General features: G+C 45.0%; 1 long non-coding RNA gene and 1 pseudogene across 1 annotated transcript in view; one reads left to right on the forward strand and one right to left on the reverse strand.

Annotated features, from left to right (window-relative positions):
* Positions 1-606: 606 nt before the first annotated feature.
* The window catches only part of LOC146174527 (uncharacterized), a 55,658-nt gene continuing 32,494 nt past the window's right edge, over positions 607-23,770 (reverse strand). Inside the window, exons 3-4 of the long non-coding RNA XR_014702272.1 lie at positions 19,532-19,609; positions 607-732 (exon numbers count right to left, since the gene is read on the reverse strand). This is a non-coding gene — a long non-coding RNA (uncharacterized LOC146174527). The remainder of the gene's footprint in view (positions 733-19,531; positions 19,610-23,770) is intronic.
* LOC146174528 (uncharacterized) lies at positions 6,275-9,488 on the forward strand (annotated as a pseudogene).

Below are 23,770 nucleotides of genomic sequence, written 5' to 3' on the forward strand. Positions count from 1 at the left end.
GTGTGTGTGTGTGTGTGTGTGTGTGTGTCTGTGTGTGTGTGTGTGTGTGTGTGTGTGTGTGTGTGTGTGTGTGTGTGTGTGTGTGTGTGTGTGTGTGTGTGCTTGCGTGCGTGCGTGCGTGCGTGCGTGCGTGTAAAGCAAGTCCCTAATTTGAGAATTATTCTGCTTGTAGCTCTGTTTTCGGGGTGATCTGAGGAGCGGCATTGAACCGTATGGCTCAGGAAGCTTACATCTTGCTGAAAAAAATTGTCACCCACTGAGCACATATATAGAAATCTCATTTGTTCTCACAGTATGAAGTTATTAATAAAATACAATAGCGCTTATTCTAGTGCTATGTTGAACCATTATTTCTGGTCATTGTTTTCACTGTGACAGTTAGGATATTCAATGCCGCTGCCATATATCCTATCTTTATAGGTGCGAGAAATGTAGCTAAATTCATTACGAAAGTCAGTCTGTGCGCTTTCTTATATACTTTCCTAGACAGCCAAAATTTGCTTTTGACATTGTAATAAAAACAAATATATTAAGGAGGATCACTTTGATTAACTAGTCAAATATCATAAAACCTCCACATTAATGAGGAATGAAAAAATACCTGCTTAAGTACACCACCGCATCATCGTTATCCATCACATGGTTTTCCCGAATGAAATCCTTCAACTGGTATAGGGTGCTCGCCATTATTTTTTGGTCATACCGCCGATACCGAACAATTTCTGTCCACTCCTGAAAAAGTGCGCAATAAAATTACCACCTATAAAAACAGTAAGTTTTTAGCCTCGTCAATGCATGCATCATGTAGTAAGGCTTGAGAAGAAGCTATACGCTGGTAATAGAGGGAGAAACATCATGTAAAACGAGTAAAGTATTGACTCTAAAGCAAAACATACGTTCGATCACTCAGATATAAACACAAGTGCGGTAAAGCGAATTCCTTTCCTGCGATTCTTTGTGCTGAATTTCGGCTTTTTCATACATTTCCTTCTTATTTTCTCTTTTTTTTCGCTACTTTTTCTTCTTCACTCTTCCTTATTGTTTTTATTTTGGTTGTTTTTTCATCTTACTCTCTTCTGTTTTACTACTTTTTTTCTTTTTTCCACAGGACTGGCTATGTTCGATGCTGTAACGCAATGATATTAAAGCTTTGCAACGTTCTGGTTCATTTTTTGCACTATTTTATGGCAATTTCCACAGTTTTGACCTCCGTAGCTCCTTCGCCATCTACACAATATATCAGAGTCCAAGGCTATTTCCATTTCGAAGTAACTTTTTGGCTCTTCAGGCTGCACAGGACAGCGGGCCAATATTATAAATATTAGAAGAATCTGCGAACGGCTATCGTACAATAGTCTAACATTACAGGCGATTACGCAGCGCTGTTTTGGCTAATATAAACGTCCAATGATGAACCAAGGTTCCTCTGATACCGGTCATGCGGTTTTAAAAACCACCGTCGGTCGAACAAGTTATTCCCTGACCTTCTGCTATTGTAAAATTGTAAATGCCATGAAAAAAATGTGGCTATGATTTGTTGCGAAATAAATATTATGCAATTATCACTGAAATCCAGACACGGTTCCACATTTCTGTTTTTTAACACGCCGCTAGAGTTCTTTTCACGGCATTTATGACAATGGCATTTCAGTGGAACGCCATTCAAACGCATTCGCATCATCGCTGCAGCGGCCGAGCTTCGGTTCTGCCGTTCGCTAATGTGCAGTACAGTCGGTATTCATATGCTTCCTGAATATATTACTCTAGTTTCTTCAGCGAAGCGCGTGAGCCGTCCGTCTACCAAATCGCGCAGAAATTATTTAAGAACATGCTATGATTAAGGATACTGGCGGCTTACAAGTTTTAGATCTGTGAGACTATATTACCCAGACTGAAATACATAATGAAATGCGACTTAGCGCTCCTGGTGGTCTATATATCTAAGTGGTGTGTCGGTAAATAAGTTGATATTTCCAACAACGCTTACTGTGCACGCAATACATGGCAGTGAGTCGAGTGATAGCGGGTGATTTTAGCGTTCTACTTTGCTCAACCTACAGAGGGAGTATTCCTCACTGCCGCCGTTCATGCAATGCACGGAGAATAGTGCGTCCACTCAGTGTACGTAATGATTTTCGGAATACGCAAAATGTAGCTCATAATCCTGCATTTTTTAAAGAGCTATTTCCTCCCTTCCCTGCCGACGGTGATGTAGCAAATCGTGTTTTCTGCGTAAAGCATTGCACTCTGGTATAACGTTTTTGATTTGCGCTTGTAGGGGTTTTGCTTTTTTGCGATGTTTTAACGTGTCAGCACGGTATTTATACAATAATTAATAAGTAGTTGTATTCAGCTGTCAAAAACATTGTAATTTTGATCAATATTGTTCACTTTTGTTTATTCTTGCGTAATGCTGCAGCACGTTTCGAATTAGTGTCTTCGCCTTATTTCTAGCTAGCCTAGTAGCCAATGGACGGACCATATATAGCCATCAATTCGGCCGACCTACCAAACCTCTTGCGTAAAAAAAAGGGTAGAACTTCTTCGTTCAACAGCAAAATGTAGAAATTGGTAAATAGCGTTTCAGTTTGTGATATCGTGCTTTATTAAACAATCTGCATCTGAATTATTTTCGTAGGTATTGTTTCTTATATGTTTATCTCAGTATACATTTTTGTTAAACCATAAACACAACAGGCCACAGCATACAGCCGCACATATTAAGCGAGTGTAGCCGTTTCGGAGAAAGAAATGGCTCAGCTGCTTGTTTTTCGCACGAAAGTAGTGGAGCATGAAAATATATAGTTAAATACAAGAGAAACTGAAAGAAAATGATTTGTTGCAGCCGCAGTCTAAAACCAAGTTCCGGGACAGTCAGAAAGAGTGAGCGAGTGGAGAGTAAAAGGGAATACAAAAGAGGAGTGATAAGGAAAGGCACAAGATATATGTAGGGTAAAATTAATGATAATAAAATCTATAGATGAGCTCGACCCCCGTCCGAGATTGTCGAGTAGGTCCGAAGAGCGCTATATCGGAGTTTTTACGTCGCGCCGTGAAGACATCAGAACAGGCAGTGGTGATGGGAGAAACGCCCATACCGCATACATACGTTTCGTCTCTGCAGAGAACAGTCCCGTCTCTTCCCCCATCTTTCTTCCCTATCTCATTACTCAGAAGAGTTCTCGCGTCCACAGTGCGAGGTTCTATTTTGTCTTTGTGATTTTGCATAGTGATCTGCCCGCATCTCTTTTCACTCTCGTCCAACAGTGCGCCGCGCCGCACATTCACCCTCCTCTATACATTTCATTATTTTGTGTATTATATATTTTTCTATTGGAGCGAGGGGTGGGGGATTGTGCCGTTTGTGATGTCCGGGTTTTCTTAGGTCCACTTGGTACTTACATTGGGCTGTGTGTCTGTCGCCTGTTTGCCCCCTTTCTGTCCTCGCCTTTGCACATATATTCGGAGTGCTGCCATAGCAGGGAGTACTCCTGACAGCCTCTCGTTTATTAAAATAAACGCATTTAAGCACAGTTTCTTCCCTGAGACAACAGTACATTAGAACGCACTACCTGAGTCGATTTCGACTCTCCTAACCTGGAACAGGCACTAAAAACATTTTTGCTTCACTACAAAGAACGAGATACTGTTATATTCAATTTTCTGCCTTCATTGCTATTTGTCTTTGCTATGTCATGTTCTGTGTTTCATTTTTGCGGTGTGTCACATGAAATGTTTTCACATGGTGTTGTGACTTGTACTTTTTCATACCCCTCCGCAATGGGCAAACGCTGCACTGAAGTTTTTTGAAATAGATAAATAAACACAATGACCGCAGTGTCGGGACCATTGCTTCCCCTCCTGCTGCTGACACGAGATCCGGATTGTTTGTCACTGCCTACGGGGCTAGAGAGAAAGTGAAATGAACTTGCCCGACGAAAACAAAGGCCCTGATTGCTCTTTGAGAACCTGGGTTTTAGAAAGAAATAAGACATGCTTGTCTTGTCTCATGCCATCCATCCCGTTTGCAATTACAGTTAGCTTTCTGTGCTTTTTCTATAATGACCGCGTCTACGTGTCGTCTGTGCACCTTCCAGCAAGATTCCTGGTCGCACGATTACACTCATCATGCATGAAACTATTACTAGTCTGCGGAAGCGAAATCCACCTCTGAAACGTGGTGACGCCTCCAGCGTACCTTCCTGTCGATTGCTGTTTTAGCAAAGAAAGAATGGAGGTTCATAGCGCCATGTGCATGAGGTGGATACATTGCTTTGTTGTGACTCGCGGGAAAGGATCGGAGATGAGCTTGGAAAACTGTGAAAGAGGCCAAGTCTGTAGGTCTTGCACTGTCTGGAGCTGAGAGAGGTTACCCTTCCAGTTTATGGCCATGGCATAACGACGGTAACAGTAATCAGAGTGGATGAATCTAGCTGCGTTGTTCTCAGCTGAGTCAAGGTATTTCAGTCAAGTAAGAAAGGTGATTGACTCAAACTGTGCATGCATAATAATACATCGCAATGTAGCTACAGGTAACCTTGTAAATCGTAATCCAGCCTATTTCATATTTTTACGCCTATGAAAGAGATAGCATGGTATTCTACTTTTATTTCAATAATTGTGCTCTGCACATCAACTTCAACCGTATCCAATATATATATATTCCACCATATTCGGCTCTACATCAACCTAAACTACGAAAAAATGCATGTCTCAAACAAAATACCCCTAGTTTTTTATATCTTACCTAATTCATCTAAACAGTTGATATTGCCCATTTATTCCAGATTACTACAACGTTCTCCATCCTTACGTGATAATAATGTAACATATTCCATTTCCGTCCAACTTCAACCGCACTACTGAAACTCAATCCCTTCACAATCAGCAAGAATTCGTCCTTCATCAAGTTGCATCGACCTCATTCAGCTATTATTTTGATTATCCACCTCAAACCCACAATTTAACCACCCATACAAGCATGTCGTAGTTGAGATAATTTCCAACTATTGCGTCCCAGGCATCAACCCATTTCATTTGATTTCTCTTATGAGTCTTATAACCTCAGGTGCTCTGGAACTGAACACCACAAACCAAACTAAACCATTTTAGAATTGGGCCTATCTACATTTAAACGGAGGGGGCCAAGGTAAAAGCCGCTTTTTCGAAGCCTGAGGAGTCCTTGGCCTCCTTTGGAAATAACTTGACGTGTATTGCTCGACAGAGAACCAAAAGTAGCCTTTTACACTGAACCGCATTCTTGCATAATGACCGCAAATAATCATCAGATGGGCTGCATAGGATAAAGCACGTAAGGTTTGGTTTCCGAAATAAAAAAAAAAAATAATATTACTCAAGTATTGCGCTATTCTAAAAACCCAAAGCTTACTCATACCTAGATAACGAGAAGTGGACAAAACTTCAGACAAATCAATCGAATTGTGTAAATGGTTGCAAGAACGTCTGCTATGCTAACTAGGCAATATAACTTGTGAATAAATTACAGTGATATGACTTTTCTAGGAAGTTTGAAGAAAATATAATTCTTTATAAATCGCAACTTCCAGTGGGCATAGAAGAAGATTTAAACTAATTTGAAGAAAATATCCTAAAACCCTATTTATTTGTACGGTCTAAAAGCACTTGCTGCTGGGCTAGTTTGTTTTAGTTCATAATTAAAATAGTTTAAGGCGCAAAAAACAGACAAACACAAAGGTAAGTGACAGCGGCGCTTCGTCCCGTCACTTCCCTTTGTGTTTGTTTGTTTTTTGCGCCTTAAACTATTTTAATTATTTGTACGAGTCATGTAAAAGCACTTTCAACTAGTTCTTTACCCACACCAGCTCTTACCCGCTTTATGAGGACATATCTCCGGTACTCCCTTTCTTTTTTGACCAATCAAAGCCGCGCCGCCACCACAATTATTTGGAGTAAATTGTATGCCCGCACATAACCAGATTGAATGGTGTGAATAACCGTCTTCGGGCACACGCGGGAATCTTGCGTCAGCTTTGACTAATCGGGCATCGTGCCCAGGCAGAACCACCTAGACTAGGAGAAGGCCTCCGCACCCGCCCGCACCCATCCTCTGACGTCATCTCACTCTGCCCTAGCAGTGTGGTGTCGCCCTTGAGCACCAGATGGCGCTAGGTGCTACGCGACACATGCGACGCGTGTAGCCGGTGCTATCGAGACACGAGACACCGCAGGAGAACGTCGCTGCACGTGGTTCGCTTTTTTGCATTCATTCCTCTGTGTACACGTGCGGTTTGTTCGATGTCATGGGCCGATGTTGTGTGCCAAACTGTAGAGGAAACTACGACAACGGGCCAAAAGTCAGGCTGTTTGGGTTCCCAAGTGATCCCGAACGAAGGAAAAAATGGCAGTGGGCAGTGCGACGGGACGATGTTGACGTTGGAAAACTGAAAGATCCACTGGTAAGTGTTGTCTCGCTTTTCAATTAGTGCAGTAATGATTTATATGTACAATATACATTGAAAGCGTATGAGTGCAAACTACGATAATCCATTGTTATGCGAATACGTTTTCAAGTGACCATTTATTTATACGTGTAAACTACGTGGGCTCGTGTGCGTTTGCGATCGTGTGTGTATATTCATTCCTTGAATGGTTCATAGGTCAGTAAAATGCGCTTTTCACAGATCTCGCGCTTAGAATTGTAAGCGCATGTCGCAGTTTTACAGGCGTCAATGTGTTTCACAATATGACGGCGCTGGTTGTTCCGCAGGTTTGTGAACGGCATTTCAAGCCCGAGCACCTACGTACATCTAAATACACGGACTGCGACGGATGGACCATCGAGGTTCAAATGAAGCTCACCCGGCTTACGCCTGATGCCATTCCAAGGATCTTTCCCGACTGCCCACAATATATTTCGGATTCTCGCCAGTCTAGAGAAGACCCTGAAGCAAAGCGAGCACGTGTGGAAAGCGAACAGCTTCAAGAGGCCTTAAAGCAGTCAGCTTTGGCACATGAGAAAGAGGAACGAGAAAACAAAATTAACAGCCTCCAAGACATCAGTGCACGCCTGCACAAGCTAGGAGAGAAAAGGTTTTGGACAGCGGTACCTTGCGACAGCTGCATGATCTTTGCTCACGTCAAAGTGACAGCAGGTGCTCCCGAGATTTTTGTGTCAGTGACTGTGTCGTCGAATATATCTGTGTGTGTGTTTTGGAGAGGTGCTCGTCTTACATCTGACAGGTGTTTTGAGATCCCGGATTATATCCACGATTTCCGCGTGCTTGTTCAGCTCTTGGATAATGTTGAAGATCACTGCACTAAAGGAGAACCACAGCACGTGGACAAAGGAAAGGCTACACTGAAATTGGTGATCTCACTTCTTCTGGAGGACGAGAAGTTTGGCGCTGTGATGTTCCTCAAAGAGCAGTGTCATCTCCTCATGAAAAGGAATAATGTTGTTCGGTACTCTGCAGAACTTTTGGTGTTGTGTACCATTTTGTACACTATTTCACCGCATGGCTACAAGTTTTTGAGAAGCAGTGGAAAGCTAGTGTTACCTTATACTGCAACAATCAAGCGTGTCTGTGGTGCACACGATGTCAGTCCATTAAAGGAGCAAAATGAAGAGGGCTTCCTAAGGTATATGAACAGGAGGGCAAGTCTGCTGAAAGCTCATGAAAGAAATGCTACATTAATGATAGATGAAATACACTTACAGCAGTTTTTTGAATATAAGGGTGGCAGCGTAACAGGGGCTGCTGCCAACTGTTCTGAACCAGCTAAAACAGCGCATGTATTTATGGTGCAGTCACTCCTGTCACAGTTCAAGGATGTTGCACACATCCTTCCTGTGTCAAAAATTACTGCAGAGGAGCTTCATGAAACTAAAAAAGTAGTCTTGAGACTTGAAGAAGCAAACATTCATATTGTTGTATTCAGATATGTGGCGCAAACAATCACGCTTGTGTTTGTGATTGTTTGCGCCACATATCTGAATACGATGATGCACCAACTAGCCCCTCAAGCCGTTATTTTGAGATTCATATTGTTGCAGTCATTACAGACAATAATTCTATTAACCGCAAAGTAATGACCATGTTCAGTGAGGCTCCGAAGCTAGAAATTGTTTACCCCCATCCAGCTAATCCGCAGCAGCCCCTCTTTCACATTCTTGACTCAGTGCATTTGCTGAAATGTATCAGGAACAATCGGCTAAACCAAAAAAATGCTGACAAATGTCTATATTACCCACCTTTTCCCCCTGGAACCACAGAAAATAAAATGGAGGGGGCTTCATTCACATCACTCAGAAAGCTTCATGAGGCTGAACAAACTAATACTGCGAAAGTGGCTTTTGGGCTAACGTATAAAGCATTAAATCCCACAAATATTGAGAGGCAGAATGTGAAACTTGCTCTGCAAATTTTTAACACTTTTGTTTCATCTGCTTTGAGGCTAAGAGGCGAAACCCTGCATCTGACGCTTGCAGATGGTACTGCAAATTTTATTGACTTAATTGTGCGATGGTGGAGCATCGTCAATGTCAAGACTCCCCATAAGGGACATAGAGTGAGAGATGTGTGGCAAGAGCCAGTACGTGAAATCAATGGTGAGCAGCTGCAGTTCCTCGACACATTTGTTATCTGGCTCGACGACTGGAAAAGTAGGTGTGTGCATACAGGCGCTTTGACAAAAGAGACACACTCAGCTCTCCGGCTTTTCACATACGCCTTGATTGAAGTGTCAAGGTATTGTTTGGAGGAGCTCGGTTTTACGTATGTTCTCCTTGGAAAATTTCAAACCGATCCCCTCGAAGGTCGGTTTGGAAAATACCGGAAGCTGTGCGGGTCCCATTATAATGTGTCGATCACACAGATATATGAAGCTGAGGCAAAGATCCGCCTCCAGAACACTCTGATCTTGCCAGATATGCCAGCATCCACTGACACTTGCAATGAGCCGTGTGGTGAAACGCTGATTCACAAATATAACATAAAGCTAAGAAGCTGTGAGCTAAAGAAGCCTCGGGAAGACATGCCGGCATTGGTGTACATCGCTGGCTACTGTGCCTATGCTGCTTTGAAGCACCAACCTTGCAATGACTGCTGTGATTTATTGTCAATTTCTGAAAGAGAGCTTGAATGCAGTGATAATGTGTTGATTCATAATATGAGCAGAGGTGGCTTGAAATTTCCGCAGCCTTGTGTAGTTCATGTGGTGCTGTGCAGCAAGATTGTGCTGGAACATATTACAGGAAAAGAGCATGAGAATATGTTTCATGTAGAAAGTAATCAAAGACCTGCACTTCTAAGTGTGATGAAGTATTTGCTGTGTGACAGTGAAGACTTTAACACTTGTGCAACTGGTCACAGTCAAGAGTCAATTTTAAAGAACATCCTTTATCCAGCAGTAAACACTCTGCTGAAGAATTACGCGGCCTTCAGAAACGACAAAATAAACAAAGAAAAAATAATGGAAAGAAGAGAAAGTTGACTACCCTCAAGTGAAAATGTGAGCTGTTTTCATGAATGTGCATGCTGCATTACATATAATATATGAACTGTGTGTTATGTTGTCAACTTCTCTGGAAATTTTTAACATCCCTGCCTTCCGCCCTCCGTTTCTCCTCATCCTCATTTTAAGTTATTCAGCACTGTGAAGATCAGATTTTTATTAAGCTAGTGAGATTGATGTATGTCATACTTTATTTATGTGTGTATTGTGTTTGAATGTCATTCTCTGATATTGAAAACAAATGCCAAATAAAATTTGTGACCTGAATTATACGGCTGTGTGTGACAGACTGAAAAAAGAAAGATGCTTTTCCGGCGCATCGTCTTTCTGACTGCAAAATCTGTAGTGTATTTTGTTTTATTGGGGTGAGCTCTGCTCCAAATGCCGAAATTGACGTGGAAAGAATTCGCCTTAGTCCTTTCAATCACGCCAGTGCTCAATTTATACTGGATGCAAATAAATTCTAGACGTATACCTACGAACATGCTGCAGTATTTTTTTTTTCTTCTTTCGACAGCACCTCAAGCGGAGGCTGACTGGCCGGACGGGCTGAGTGTGGTGACGTCACGGGAGGAGTGCCGAGGCCTTCTCCTAGTCTAGGTGGTTCTGGCCAAGGTTTCTTGGTGCTAGTTAGGGGCGTTTGGTGCGCTGTAGGAGTTTATGGTATAATATGGTATGGCAAGACAAATGGGTTCTAACTGTCCTCGAGCAACGTTAACTGCTAAAGCAAACTGCAGTTCTCAACACGTTCAAACCGCGCATAGATACGTGAGAGTGTTGCATTTGGCCTCATCAAAAAGAAGCCTCCTCGCAAGGCTGCAAAGCGCTTATTCACTGTTATGATTACAGTCCCTATGCACTAGATGCGATTTATTCAAAATCTGAGCACTAACGTCTGCCATGTGCTTTTTGATTACGTGCCATGGAAACGAACTTCTGTTGAAACGGAGCACTCAACCTTGAGAACTCCTCCCGCAGAGCTCTGGCAGAGGTTTAAAGGAACTATGAATTCACAATTATAACTTTGTATAAACAAACAAATGGCATTTGAGATCGAGAAAAGTCGCGTTCAAGAAGCATACGCCAGTGGAAAGAGCGCTTCTTTGCGTATTTGTTTTATTAGTTTCGCTTTCGAAGAGGAAAGGTTTGTTTTCGGTGAGAGATGCACTCAAGAGCAGACGGCGCAAATATCGTGTTGCGCCGAGCGAGGTGGACGCGGCGACTTTAGTTGATGTAGGCCTAACGTATCGAGCTGCGCTGCTGAAAATGCCCGTTCGGCTGCCCGGTTTCGCTACACCCTCTGTTGAAACAGTCATCCGAAGCAATGCCTTCACATTCCAACGAATGCGTCGTGCGACTGAGAGGGAAAAGATGTTTGCTCGAGTGAGGCTAAGATGGTGTTGCGCCGAGTGAAGCGGACGCTGCGTAGCGGTAGGCCTAACGTTCTCAAATTGCGCCTCCATAGCGAGATCTGCTAGTGGCACGATTTCCCAGCTGCCACTGTTGAAATAGATACCTGAGGCGTGGCACCTTCGCGTCAGCCTCCAACGGTTTACAACTGCGACTGAGAATGAAAAGACACCTGCGCGAGTCGTTCACTTGAGTGAATGTCAATAAGATGGTGTGCTTTTACATTGCTCTACTTAGGCATTGGTGGTGCGCACCGATAAAAGTTCTGCTTACTTTGAGGCTCCCCTAACCTGCGGAATAATTCTGCTTTATTATGGCAGCTCTCAAGGATATTGCGAAAGAAGGCCAGGTCGAGAAGCCAAAGTCGTGACGGCAAGGCAAGGTACGCCGTGTCAGCGTTTTAATCTGATGGTGAACCCAGGCGCGTGCTGGAGCCGGCGCCGCGGGACGATGACGATGGTATGTACAAATGAAAGATCCGTGGAAGGCTCACACAATCTTCCCGGGGGGTCGGAAGCGGCCAGCCTGGCTGCTCCTAACCAACCGATGCACCGCGGCGCACAAACGGCTTCAAGCGAGAGACATGAACAATTTCAGTTCCACGGTGGCGTCGATCGGCTGGGGGATTAACAGGTGTGACTTGGTAGTTCACGGGGGAAGTTTGGTTTATGATCTTGTAGGGACCAAGATAGCGACGCTGAAATTTATCGCTAAGGCCTGGAGCGCGCAGTGGTATGTAAAGCTTGACTTCGTCACCGGGACGAAAAGAGACCGCGCGATGCGTAGAATCGTAGCGACTCTTGCGGTCTTCCTGGCGCGCTTCTGTGTTGAGGCGGGCAAGATGACGGCATCTGGCCACACGGGATAAGAACTGGGCTGGTACTGATGAGGAGTAGTAGGGCGTAGAGAAGAAGGAAGTGTCGAGCATTGTAGTGGGAGGACGGCCAAAAACGAGGAAAAACGGAGAGTAACCGGTAGTCCGCTGTACTGCTGTATTATAGGCGATGGTAGAATAGTGTCCCAATTTCGGTGATCCGGTGTGATGTACATGGATATCATATCGGATAGAGTGCGATGAAATCGCTCAGTCAGACCATTAGTGTGGGGATGGTAGCTTGAGGTTGTCTTATGAAGAGTGCATGACGCATGAACAACTTCGGCAAAGACTGTCGATAAGAAGGCCGTCCCGCGGTCACTTAGAAACACCTGAGGAGCGCCATGACGCAGGACAATTGATCGCAAAGAAAAATTAGCTACCTCTTTGGCAGAACCATTCGGTACAGGGGCTGTTTCAGCGTAGCGTGTAAGGTGGTCAACAGCTGTTATAATCCAATGGTTACCCCCATCGGAAAGGTAGGGGACCATATAAGTCGATGCCGACTACGTCGAATGGCGTGGCGGGACATGGAAGAGGCTGTAGGAGGCCAGCGGGCGAAGAAGTCAGCCGCTTGCGGCGTTGGCACAGATGGCAGGAAGCGACGTATTTAGCTACGGTAGAAGATAGGCCAGGCCAAAAGAATCGTCTTTTCACGCGGTCATATGTTTTGTCAAAACCAAGGTGACCTGCAGTAGCGCCATCGTGCAAAGCCCCCAGTATACGTGCGCGAAGAGCACGCGGCACGACTGGGAGCCAACGAGTTCCATCAGGGCAAAACACGTAGCGGCGCAGTATGCCATCTTCGAGTTTGAAATTGCGAATTTGTCGGCGAAGCCTAGCATTGGGCGGGTTCGAAGCGCCGTTAAGGCGGTCGATGATGGGACGGCAGCAGGCATCAGCTAATTGCTGCGAGCGGAGTGCGTGTTTGTGCTCAGAATCGTCAAAAGAAACTGTTGTGATATGCGTCGGGGGAAGAGATGGTCGGCTGTGGTCAGAGGTGGAAATTCGTTGCGAAGAAAAACAGCAGGCTGATTCCGTAAGTGGGCAGCGAGAAAGAGCGTCGGCGTCTTGGTGTTGGCGACCCGATTTATAAACGACGTCGAAATTGTATTCTTGCAGGCGTAGAATCCAGCGGCCAAGTCGGCCTGTCAAATTTTTCAGTGAAGACAACCAGCAAAGAGCATGGTGATCTGTCACAACTGTGAAGTGCCGACCATAGAAGTAGGGGCGAAACTTTTGAACAGCCCAGACGACGGCAAGACATTCCTGCTCGGTAATGGTATAGTTTTTCTCAGCTGGAGTCAAGGTCCGACTGGCGAAAGCAATAACTTTCTCACGCGAAGTTGCATCGCGCTGCAGAAGGACAGCGCCAAGACCGTGACCACTGGCATCAGTGTGCAGGATGGTAGGAGCGCTGTCGCTGAAGTGGCCAAGAACGGGATCTGATGTGAGGGCGTGCTTTAGGTCGGTAAAAGCAGTTTTGCACTGTTCAGTCCACACGAAAGAGCTGCGCGCTTTAAGTAGTTCATGAAGTGGCGCAGCAATAGTTGCAAAATGCCTTATGAAATGCCTGAAATATGACGCCAGGCCGAGGAAACTGCGCAAATCTGCAGTCTGTTGCGGAAAGTTCAAGACCGCGCTGATTTTATCTGGGTCTGGACGAATGCCGTCACGGCTAACCAGACGTGCCAATATTTTAATTTCCTTCTGTGCAAAGTGGCACTTCTTGGTGTTGACCTGAAGGCCCGCTGAAGAAAGACACATCAGGACTTCATTCAGGCGCGTGATATGGTCGTTAAAAGTTGCCGAAAAGATAAGACTGTCGTCCAAGTAACATAAACAGGTTCTCCATTTTAGGCCACGAAGTACCGTATCAATCATTCTTTCAAATGTCGCTGGTGCGTTACACAGGCCGAAGGGCATAACATTAAACTCGTAAAGTCCATCGGGAGTTGCGAAAGCGGTTTTCTCTTTGTCGCCCTCATGCATTGGTATTTGCCAATAACCTGAGCGGAGATCCAAGGCCGAGAAATATTCGGCGCCTTGGAGAGAGTCAATGGCTTCATTTATTCGCGGCATCGGGTAGACATCTTTACGGGTAATTTTGTTTAGTGCGCGATAATCAACACAAAATCGTACCGATCCGTCCTTTTTTTAACTAATCCTACTGGGGAAGACCATGGGCTTATTGATGGACGAATAATATCATGACGGAGCATGTCATTCACATTTTCTGCGATTAAATTTCGTTCCGAGAGAGAAACCCGATAAGGTCGTCGGCATACGATCGATTTACCTTCAGTAATGATGCGGTGGTGTGCAACGCTAGTCCGTCCCAGTGGAGGGGAGGTGGCATCAAGAATGGCTTGATGGGCTTGAAGCAATTTCAACAGTTCTTTGCGTTGGTGCGGCGTGAGGTCCGGACTGATTGTCTTCGACAGCATCAGAATAGAGACGTGCGATGAATCACGTTGCTGAGGTAGCGGGGCGGCGAGCACCATCATGGACTTAGGGTGAGCATCCACTAGGCATGGCAGGGAAGTTCCTTCAGTCAGCACGATGGATTCACGGGATGTGTTCGTGGCAGCTACTATCGCTGAGCCGCTGTGGAATCGTACAAGACTTGATGGGAAGGCGATTCCACGTGCAAGATGACGATGAGATGGTGCGATAAGTACATCCCCGTCAGTGATGTGTTCCGAAACAACGGTAACAAGTTTTTCGCTCTGTGGAGGCAATACAGTGTCAACTTCGGCAATGAGGGAATGACGTCCTTCAGACATGTTAGATGAAAAATCACTGTCTGTCATATGATTGACACGGTCGCCACAAGAATTTAACGCTGACGCAGTCACAAAAGTCCCAACCAAAAATCATCTGATGCGCACACGGTGAAAACACAGCAAACTGCACATGGTGGGGGACGCCGTCTATAACAACTCGAACTGTACACTTTGCTGAAGGATGTAGAGGGACGTCATTTGCTCCACGAAGTTCAGGTCCATCATATGGTGTCGTTACTTTCCGCAAACGGTGGCACAAATCAGCGCGAATAACAGAAATTGCAGCCCCTGTGTCAATCAAAGCTTCGACCGGTAATCCTTCAGCTAAAACGGAAATCATATTGTACGGGCGATGAGGAGGACTTTTGGTAAGTTCGCAGAGTGCAGTTTCACCTCAGGAAACTGCATCGCTTACTTTTCCGAATAACGGACAGGAACAGTTTTTGCTGGTCGAAGTGGAGAAAAAGAGCGGTGGTATGGGGAAAGGGACCGGCGTCGGGATACATGGGCGCCACTTGGTTCAGACGAGGATACCGGCGGTGGAGAGGATCGACGAGGTGGGCTGGGAATAGATCGTCGCTGATAATATGAGGGTACGTCACTTTCTAAGGCGTCGTAACCACGTCGCTCGTTCTGAATGCGTCGACGACAGAAGCGGGAAATATGTCCTCTAATTCCAAAGTAGTAGCAGACTGGGCGAGAGGGGCGCCAAGGTGCTTAATAGGGCGGCGTAGGCTGAGCCGTCGTCACGGCGTTGATGTGGTTATAGGGCGGTGCTTGTCGTAGGGGGGGGGGAACAAAAGGAGGAGGGGATGCAGCAACGTGAGCATAAGTCGGCGCTGTACGAGGTGCAGGAGGGTCAGGTGCAACAGGGTGGGTGATTGTTGCCAATTCTTCTTTAATGATGGTGCGGAGGCTGGCGTCATTAGAAGAAGAGTGATCACACCCGTGCCGGCAGAAAGGGCTCAAGGCTTGGAGCTCTTCGCGGATTATCGCTCGAATTAGGGTTCATAGATCGAAGTCAGTAGAGGGGGGGCCAGTAGAGAAGTCGGGCTGCAATCGGGAGGACTGCAGCTGTTCGAGGCGTTGACAGGTAGTAATAATGGAATCAACACTTGATGGATTGTGGGCAAGTAGGGTGTTATAAGCCACATAATTGATTCCTTTCATGATACGGTGCACGCGTTCAGGTTCAGGCATGGTGGGGCTAATACGCCGGCAAAGTGCAAGTATGGCCTCTATGTAAGACGCATACGACTCATCGGGACCTTGACGACGGGAAGCGAGCTTGTTCCTCGCGATCTCAGTCCGAACTGCCGGGTCGGCGAAGTATTGGCGGAAGGTGGGCCAGTTAGTGGTGTGGGGCTCGCGGTTGATAAACCAATTCCTGGCGACCTCAATCAGGTAGAAGGAAACGTTGAGGAATTTTAAAGCGTCCTCCCACCGGTTGTAGGCACTGCAGCGTTCATAAGTGTCAAGCCAGTCATCCACGTCCTCGTCGCGACGGCCGGCGAACAGCGGCGGGTCGCGTTGTCGTGTGGGCACACTGGGCACAGTGGGAGGCGGCGGTGTAGCCGAGGTAGAGGGTCCAGCCGGGTCGGGACTGCTCTCGGTTGACATAACGATGGTGGTTGTTGCCAAACGGCGACCGGAACGTAGCTCCAGCGAAAGGCAGGGCACAAGGCAGTAAGGGGATCAAATTTCACCTCCACCACTTGTGAAAAAGGCCAGGTCGAGACGCCAAATTCGTGACGGCAAGGCAAGGTACGCCGCGTCAGCGTTTTAATCTGATGGTGAACCCTAGGCGCGTGCTGTAGCCGGCGCCGCGGGACGATGACGATGGTATGTACAAAAGAAAGAAGATTATGGTATGTACAAATGAAAGAAATCCGTGGAAGGCTCACAACATGTTTGAAAAAAAAAATGGCGACACGCTATCTCCACTGGCAATAGCAAACATCAGTTCAGGTACATTAAACAATTTGAACAGAGTGCTCGAGCTGGGCTCGGCGAATTTTAACTCAGGTAGTTCACTGACAATGTAATAACGATGCGTCGTTCCAGTGCCTTTGGAGAACAGTGCCTGCAGTGTCGCGTCTCGCTCCATGGTATTGGCGTTCTGTTTCGCTTAGGCACTGTGTGGTGGCGCTAGCGTTACGCCCTGTACTAATGCATGTGTTACGCGCGCGCGAAGCATATGCAGGCACGCTTTTGCATTCGTAACCATTTTTTGATTTTTTGATGGTTTGAAACACCAAGACCATTACAATTTGTGGCAGTTGCCTTCAAGCGGCTGCTCCGCTGGAGCGAGGAGCGTCTGCTAGCATGACCTCCGGATATTGTAGGCCATGCTGCTAGAGAATAGCTTCGCGACGTAGCCGCGAGGCGGAGCCAAAATTACATCCTAGAAGAGAGGGTCAGTAGAGGGAAAGGGTTTGGCTGGAGGAAAACCCCAAACGCTGCAGGCACGGATAATTCAAAGAGGCACTGATCGTTTTAACGCAGGCGTTTAATAGTTTGTCTTTTGTCTGTCTGGGTGGCTAATGTCATAGTAAGTGTTTTGTTTGTGTCCGTATGGGCAGAAATATGCCATCGTAGGTATTTGTCTGCTTTTTTTATTAATCGCTTTGAGCCAGAAGTCCGCATCGCCGCAGGGTGCTTCAAACCAAAGTCACATATAACGCGGCACACTGTTTTAAGGACTCGTTGCTTTTCTCATTTCTACGATTAAAAGCCTGCTTTCGAACGACGCATCGTTATTACATTGTCAGTGAAATACTTGCGTTAAATTTCGCCGAGGCCAGCTCGCACGCACTGTGCTTGTTTTTTCATGTATCTGAACTGATGTTTTCTGTTACCAGTGGAAATAGTGTTTCGCCATTTTTATTCAAATGAAGCAATCTCAGGCGTGCTTCTCATTTTTATTTCCGTGAATTTGTTTAACATCTGCTATAGTTCGCAACCTTCTTGCATGATCGCCTGACTAGGTTCACGCGCTTGCTGATTTTAAGTGATCGCTTTTTTAAGGCTGTGTTCTCGGGAAAAATGTGTTTCTTCCGTGTGCGTTAACCGAAGTTATACTTGTCTCGCCAGATGTTTCTGAAACGTGTTCTTGTTACATTGAATCGAAAACTGTAATGCACAAGCGTGGGCGGAATTTCAATTAGCTTTTAATTCACCATAGTTTGAAGTAACTGTTGCCTGCGGCAAAGCGTCGTTTTGTTTTGGTAATGGTACTGTACTGTAATGAATGAAAGAAAAATGACTTCGTTCAACGTGAAACAAAACTGCATTTTTACGACGCTGCCCCCTTTTCACGCTTGTCGCTTTAATGTTGACTCATTGTTTTGGTCATTGGGCATTGTTTATTTGCTCTGAAATGCAAGTCCGCAGTCCAGGACGTAGCTATGGGGAACATGTTTACCTATGAAAACGTTGTTGCGCCATACCGAAAGAATGTTAGGAAGCACACCATACATTTTGCCCTCTTGTGGCTGGTGAATTTCGGCTTGAAACTAAAGAACCGTCTTATTTTCTGTGAGGAATGAACGAGAAAGTTTTGAATGCCGAAGCGTGCAGCCTAAGTGTTTCGCCACAACATTTTATGGTTGCGTGTGCACTGCGATTTATATACTCTCATTTTATCTTTGATATACGAATGCTCCTTAGAATAAAAGACAAATGTGTCTTTCTGGGCCCAGAAACATCAATCTGAACACAGATCTATAATTATTTTGGATGATAGTAGTTGTTTTACATTCTTATAAAGGCATGTTTAAGGTGCTGCGTGCATGGTTTCTAATGTTAATTCCACTGTTCCTGGTATTGATTTTTAATGTTTTTTACAGCCGAGAAGTATGCATGGTAGACCCAGATGAAAGGTTAATATGAGAGGCTATGATGGCAGCCACTGTTAGATTCGAATGATTTCGTAATTAGAACGACTAAACTGCCGCCATGGGTCTGGTTTGTTTCTGGTGGATACGGTGATACTTTTCGCGTGGCTGCGCCGTTGTGTGTATGCATGGCATCTCTATGTAACAAGGCCAGCATTCAGAAGGATGTAGAGGCAGTGATCCGACGAGTTTTTCTTTTGATGTTTTCGCCTTGTTCATTGCAGCACTACCTACTAAATATGTATGTAGAAACATGCAATTTGATATTCCATCCTTTCTGGGTTCTGTTGCACTTAGGTTGCATCATCATATAGCCCCATGGCATGGAAATTTTATGAACACGGCGAGTACGCCTTAAGTAAAGCGCTTAGGACCGCTACGTTTACTTTCTTTAGGACTTAGATGGGGTGAGATCGTGGCGCTATGCACACACACGTAGCCGCTACCATGCACAGCGTGTCCCTTATTCGGCAGAAACAAAGCTTTGCACGTGGTGGCGGTGGGTCCTCCGTAATTACGAAATTGATTCGAACCTAATAGTATTGGTAAAGGCCGCCGCAGAAACGTCTCATACTAGTAGCAAATGAATGTATTTTGTGCAGTGAGCATCTGCTCTCTACATCAACCATAAGTGCTCCACATATTCCGGAGTGAAACTCTAGCCGATATCAGATCCCTCTAAAAGCCGTCACTGCTCCGTTTTTCGGAGAGAAAAAATATTCCGAAATGAACTCCTGCAGCCCCCCCAATACGCACCGTATTACTTGGGGTAAGATTTTACCTGAAACTTTACATTTTAAATCGAACCTTCCTTAAGAGGAAGCTAGAAGACGACCCATTTACTCCGGTTTGGTTGGATTGGTGTTTAGTGTGTGACCACTAAGTTACCTCAGAAAACAGGCAACTGCATAACCTGACGACGTGACCTTTGGTGTACGGTAGTAGATCTCTCAGGAACCCCATAAGGATTTTATATATTTAGAGAACTAGCTTATTTTAATGTGTTTTGTACTACAAATCAGCACTTACTCTAATATGAAAAAGAATAAGTAAGCCTTCGTGGCACTCACCTTCAGTATCAAGACGTTAGTAACAACGACTTGTAAATTCAAAACACTTGTATCTGTTTTCCAGTATATCTGGTTAACCTTGGAAGCAAAGTGACAAAGTCGTTTTAGAAGATGTAATAATAAGATTTAGGTACAAGGCGCTTTATTTTTCGCTTCTTTGGTGATTGGTGGTATGCTAGCGTCACAGGGCTGTTGGCGAAATTCATTAGTAATGCGAGATGGGATTTCTTCAATGCGCATTCGTTAATCTATTACTTGTTGCATTCTATTCCCCGCTGAATATTTTTCTCGCTGTCATGCACACTTTAAATTCATGCTTTGTCACCTCTTCGTGCGTTTCTGGTAAAAATTTCTTTGGTGTCTCGCGTGCATTAACATTATGCTGTCTGGCAAGTAATAAAAGCGCTTACTGAGTCATTAGTATTTCAAGACAGATGGTGAGTGATTAAATAGTTTGCGTTTTTCATAGTAATGATTGCCAGGAAAAAAGTTTAATTGTCTTCTTATTATGCCCCATAAGCTCCCCAAATAAATTGCGCCATCTTGACCTACTTTACGTATATGTGATTCTAGACTGGTAACTACATCTTTAAAGAACAAAAAACTTGTCTGAAAAAAAATTATAAGTTTTTCAAGAGTTCAAAAGGGAGGGTTTGTGGCACTGCATTGCGGTTATGAGAGACACACTACGAATGGAACTGCAATAATAATTCTTCAGCACTCCCGTACTGCCCTAAGGGTTCGTTTGTTGAACGTTGTTATCACTACTCTACTGAATGTTTCGCAATTCAGCGAGTGTTGGTCGTTCCCTACGGGATGACGTAGATTATCAGTGAATGCGCCAACTACCGTACATACTGAAGCTCGCTCACTTTGAGAATCACATTGTCTCAGGTTCTACGTTTCCGTTAACAGTATAAAATGAGCATGGTACTAAAGATAAATTATTCCCCAAGATCGTCTCTTTAAAATAAATCCTAATTCATATTTAGCTCATGATTACTCTCTGAAAAGTATATTGTTCAGCACCAATTGCTTTCATCTCAGCTGTAAGCTTCACAATAGTCTAAGTGTATTTCAGCTAATAACGGTGATATTAATGCGTCAAAAAAGCCGTTCAGTATCAGGATTTAAAGCCTGTTTTGCATAAAAAGTTCCTTGCTGCCTGGGACAGCACCATTCTTCACTCATGTAAGACTAACTTTACAAGCACTACACACCTGTCAATTTTCAAGAGAAGCTGTCTAACAAAAATAATCTATTTTATGAACAGAACACATTCTGTCAACTTGTTTTGCCTTGAATATCATAATATGTCAACATATTAACACCAGATCGCGTCTGCATCTCGGCTGATAAATAGCTCGAGCAAATACCAGGTAAAAGAAATTTTCCCTATTTTGGTCACAAACCCAACTGCACATGTACAGCTGAATAACTTCCATACAGTGGGTACTGGCTATGCGTACCCACATATGCGCGGAGATACAAAAGTTGTTTTCAATTCTTCCATAAAACATTTTAGGGCGAACGTTTTCCTGGCTCAAACGCGCCATGTACAGAGCGTGGGATAATAAAATGTGATAAAAAAACGTCCACAGCACAGTAACCTAAATTCCTGTTGTCTCCACGATGTACACATAAAGAAAAAATCAGCTGAATGGGGAGTAACGTACTTTGGTCCCCAAATCAGGCCGCTACTCCTCAAAAGGAGCAACTGCGGCAAAAAGTGTTCCGTGTGCAAATTCGGAGGTCAAAAAGTATTTTCATGGCTCGAAAACGAATAACAAAGAAGGAAAGGAAAGACGAGCTATTCACTTGAAACCCGGCCGCTCCTCTTCTCCCATCCGGCCTCTCTCGGCGAGCGTTTGGGGTGCAGAAAACGTGTTTCAAGATCGATTAACAAAACGTTTATTCTTTCTTTGCATCACTGTAAAAGCAGTGGAGCCCTGGCTCAAACATTATCGTGGACAATAAGTAGGTGAGTGCACTTCAACGTGTCCCTCGTTGCTCAGTTGGCGGGGACTACATGGGAGAACAATTGGTTATTATTGTACTCTTGGTGAGAGGTGCTAGAACCATAATTGCCCTTTATAGTGGTTATGATCTTGATTAGCCCAGAGCGCCCCTGACTTCCGCAGTGCTGCAAACGTTCTGTGATATGGAGTATGAACATACAAAGCAAGGCACAAAAAGGGCCACAAAGCAGTGCTTTCCACTAGAAAAGTGGTTCAGCGGCGAAAGTGGCTGATTTTTTCCACCTTCAGTACCAACCTTCGGCGCCGCAGCATGCGCGGACATGCAGTGACTGCTGGTGGGAGTAGTCCCATGACCTTCCCATTATCTACTGCTTTTGCATTTGCTGCCGCTGCTCCATCATGATATTGGCACGTTTTTTCCGTTGGCGCTTCGCTCGTTTGTGTGGCCGCGCCATTTTGCTTTGCTCGTTGGAGAAAAGATCTGGACGCTCGGCTCGTCATGGAGGTTCAGCGACTTCAGCCTCGAGCCATGTCTAACTGATTGCGGTTCGTGTACTCCATGTTTAAATTATTAGTGGGAACATTCTACAGCTCAGTTCAGTTCAGTCGATCAGTAGTGTCCGACTCTTCGTGACCCTATGGACCATATCACGCCACGCTTTCCGGTCTCTCACTATCTTCCTAACATCACATAACTTCATCTGCAGCGCCTCGAGGATGCCATCTTACCATCGCGTTCGCTGCCTACCCCTTCTCCGGTGGCCCTTAACCTTTCCCAACATCAAATCTTTCTCCAGCGACTCCTCTCTTCTCATCAGATGACGAAAGTAGCTGCTCTTTAAGTTTAGAATTTGACCTTCCAATGAGCAGTCAGGGTTTATGGTCGACAATATTTACTGATTTGATCTTCTGACAGTCCAAGGAACTCTTAAGAGTGTCCGCCAGCACCGCAATTCAAACGCGTCAATTCGTGGCGGTCAACTTTTTTCACAGTCCAACTCTCGCATCCATACATCACAACTGGAAAGACCATAGCACGAGTTATACGGATCTTGGTTGGCAGTCTGATGTCTCTGTTCTTAACTAGGCGGTCAATGCTAGCCATGTCTCTCTTTCACAGAAGCAGGCGTCTCCTAATTTCATGGCTGCATTCTCCTTCCGGGGTAATTTTGGAGCCAAAGAAGAGAAAATCTGTCACAGCTTCCACTTCGTGTCCCTTGATCCTCCTGCTGCTGATCAGTGCCACAATCGGCCCCAGGCCTTGTTTTTACTGCTTGTATAGCGCTTCTCTATCTCTGCCGGCAAATAATATAATCAATCTGATTCCTGTAGAGACCATCCGGTGAAGTCCATGTGTACAGGCGCCTCTAGCGCTGTTGAAAATGAGTATTCGCTATGGTCAGGTTGTTTTCTTGACAAAACTGTACTAGCCTCTAGCCAGCTTCATTTGGCTCACCAAGACCGAACTTGCTTGTAATTCCGGATATTTGTTTTCTCCCCACCTTAGCATTCCAGTCTCCTATGAGAACAAAGGACGTCTGATGATGGAGTGCGGTCTTAAAGGCATTGCAGGTCAGCATAAAATCTCTCAACGTCAGCTTCTTCAGCAGTAGTGGTTGGTGCATAGACTTGGATAACTGTTATGTTGCAAGGGTGACCTTGAATCCGAAGTGAAATCATTCGGTCGTTTTTGGGGTTGTACCCTAGCACTGCTTTGCCCATTCTTCTGTTTACTATGAGAGCGACCCCATTCCTTCTCTTAGATTCGTGCCCACAATAAAAGACATCATGGTCGCCGGAAATAAACTCTCCCATTCCGGTCCACTTGAGCTCGCTGATACCCAAGATATCAATGTTCAATCTGTCCATTTCTCGCTTGACGACATCCAGTTTACCTTGCGTCATAAATCTTGCATTCCATGTTGCTATGTGATATACCTCCTTGCAAAATCGGACTTTCCGGTCGCTTCCCGACACATCCACAACTGAGCATCCTTTTGGATTTAGCCTAGCCGCTTCATTCGTCCTGGAGCTACTACTCCCAGCAGCGATCATTGCATATCCACTTATGCCGCGGCGATTACGGAGCCATTCTTCAACGGGCAACATCGCCCACTTTCGCCGCTGAACTGGTTTTTCTAGTGAAAATTACTCCCATGTCGCATTTGTTGTGTTTCGCCTTGTGTATTTATACTTTATCTTACAAAATGTTTGAAGCACTGCGAACAACAGTGGAGCCCTGGGCCAATCAGGATATTGC

Source organism: Amblyomma maculatum, chromosome 11, assembly GCF_055883805.1.
Source record: "Amblyomma maculatum isolate TAMU_Amacu chromosome 11, ASM5588380v1, whole genome shotgun sequence".
NCBI lineage: Eukaryota > Metazoa > Arthropoda > Arachnida > Ixodida > Ixodidae > Amblyomma > Amblyomma maculatum.